The sequence below is a fragment of the Aplysia californica genome, unplaced genomic scaffold (assembly GCF_000002075.1).
Source record: "Aplysia californica isolate F4 #8 unplaced genomic scaffold, AplCal3.0 scaffold00056, whole genome shotgun sequence".
Lineage (NCBI taxonomy): Eukaryota > Metazoa > Mollusca > Gastropoda > Aplysiida > Aplysiidae > Aplysia > Aplysia californica.
The window spans coordinates 1,374,045-1,376,409 of NW_004797326.1; the positions used below are offsets into that span (position 1 = coordinate 1,374,045).

General features: G+C 41.5%; 1 protein-coding gene across 1 annotated transcript in view; it reads right to left on the reverse strand.

The window, feature by feature from the left end:
• LOC101859158 (rhomboid-related protein 2) overlaps positions 1–2,365 on the reverse strand; it is a gene marked incomplete at its 5' end in the record, with an annotated part of 29,606 nt that overhangs the window by 26,520 nt on the left and 721 nt on the right.

A 2,365-nucleotide genomic window follows, 5' to 3' on the forward strand; every position in this document is an offset into this window, starting at 1 on the left:
AGAGAGAGAGAGAGAGAGAGATAGAGAGAGAGAGAGAGAGAGAGAGAGAGAGAGAGAGAGAGAGAGAGAGAGAGAGAGAGAGAGAGAGAGAGAGAGAGAGAGAGAGACAGACAGACAGACAGACAGACAGACAGACGGACGGACAGACAGACAGACAGACAGACAGACAGACAGACAGAGAGTGACAGAGAGAGACTATAATATGTTTGAGGGTGTGCCTATTAAAATTTGTATAAATGTATACACATGGGTCTGTGAGTCACTATAAGATTTATATAAGGAGAAACAAACAGTCACATACGTAAAAATCAGTTTGCACTACAAGCTGAACAACCAGCATTCGTCTAGTTTGCACTAGTGCTGGGCGGCGGGCTTCCCTCTTCTTACAAGCTAGGAATCATAGGATTCGACTCCGAACCCAATTTCTAACTTTCTAATGATGTGATTTTTTTTCGATGGTTACCCGGTTGGCTCTGGACATCTTCGGGATTTAGGATGGCCTTGATTTTGGAACACTACAAATAATCAACTTTTATTTTTCAAAAATAAATTCTGAAAAAAAATTTTTAAAAGAGAAGATTTTAATAATTAAGGTAACTGGTGACCGTTGGTTTACGTAAATAGGAGTCGACACTTTTCTTCCGTAGAATTAATCGTGGGAACCGGTTCCGGTTTCGATTCTTCGCGAAGCTCTAGTTTGCACTACAGGTTGGACCACCAGCATTCGTCTATCCCTGAGATCTAGGCTAGCAGGGGGAACATAGAGAAAAAGATGAGAGCATGAGGAGACCTCCTAATCAAGAGCCGGTGAGCATCTGTGTATCGTCTCTGTGACACGCCCCATTGTCTTCCAGTGTATCACAGGACCCACACTGACCTTTCGGATCCAGATGTTCTGAACGATCTGTTCAGCTTACAATAAGTGTACTCCTTGACGTATTATGGGCAGTTGTGCTCTTCTCTAAAAAAATCTCTCTCCCTCTCTCTCTCTCCCTCTCTGTCTCTCTCTCTTTCTCTCTCTATCTCTCTCTCTATCTGTCTATCTATCTATCCTCTCTTTCTCTCTCTCTCTCTCTCTCTCTCTCTCTCTCTCTCTCTCTCTCTCTCTCTCTCTCTCTCTCTCTCTCTCTCTCTCTCTGTACCTCACTCCATCCCTCTCTATCCCAGGAGCAAAAATTGAGACATGCTCGGAATTCAGGTCGCTAAATTGTAATGTTTAGCAAAGAACGCTAAAAATATATCCAACTTAAAGAAAAGAACTTAGTCAACAAACGCCTTAACTCATTCAGGGAGTGGCTTTTGACGGTAGATGAAACCATTTTCAAGTAATCAATTTGTTACCCCGTGAATCGTTTTAGTTTTAAGGGTATCGTAATAAAACTGCCTTTAAAGATGGCTGTAATGGCATTTATTTATAGTAGGAAAGTTCATTGAATTTTAAAAGTGTGTGCGGGGCACAGCGAAAAAAAGTTTGCTCCGAGGAGTGGTCTGGCGTGTCTCAAACCAGCTCCTCATGGAGACAATTAGCAGGAAGACCCTGGGGTGGACGCTGGAAAGGAGAGATGAGCAGCTATGGACATGTGCCGCCTGCTATGATTCTAGCTCTGGATCCAAGTAAATCCAAGTTCATTGAATGTTGATCTTCACTCGTGTTACAAAAGCAAAGGAAGTGAAATAAAGAAACAAACTTTGGGCCCTTTCATTTTGCCCATATGTCAGGAAAAGCACGTCAGAAAAAAGTTAGTCTAGTTAGTTTTACTAGAGGTTTTACGGCGCTCGCAACTGCATAAGGTCATATGAGCGCCAGAAGATTAGAGGTGTTACATGAGAGTAACAAACATAAAAAAGAAGGAGGGGAGATAAGGACGATAGATTGTTTATAGGAAAGAAGAAGCAAACCACACCAGAGCACCCGCCAACCATCCACATTTTAAAGTTATGAAACGCATGTACAGAAAGATAAAACAATACAAAGAACACACACTGTCAGAAAAAGTTACAGTTTAGGGCCTAGTATATTTTTTAAGTAATTGTGTCTGTTCCTTTAGCTATACTAATAAATGAACGTCGGTCCTTTTCCGTCACTGACAATGCGTTTTCGAATGACGGAGGAAGAAGAGTTAACTGACAAAGTTTTTCAGTAACAATACTGTAAACCATTCCCAAGCACATGTTTGTGGTGTCAACAAGACAAAATAACATAATACATCGGACACCAAAACAAAAAGTACAAAGAATATTTGTCATTTTGAAATAGAGAGAGAGGTGGAGAGAGAGAGAGAGAAAGAGAGAGAGAAAGAGAGAGAGAAAGAGAGAGAGAGAGAGAGAGAGACAAAGGGAGAGAGAGAGTGTGAGAGAGAGAGAG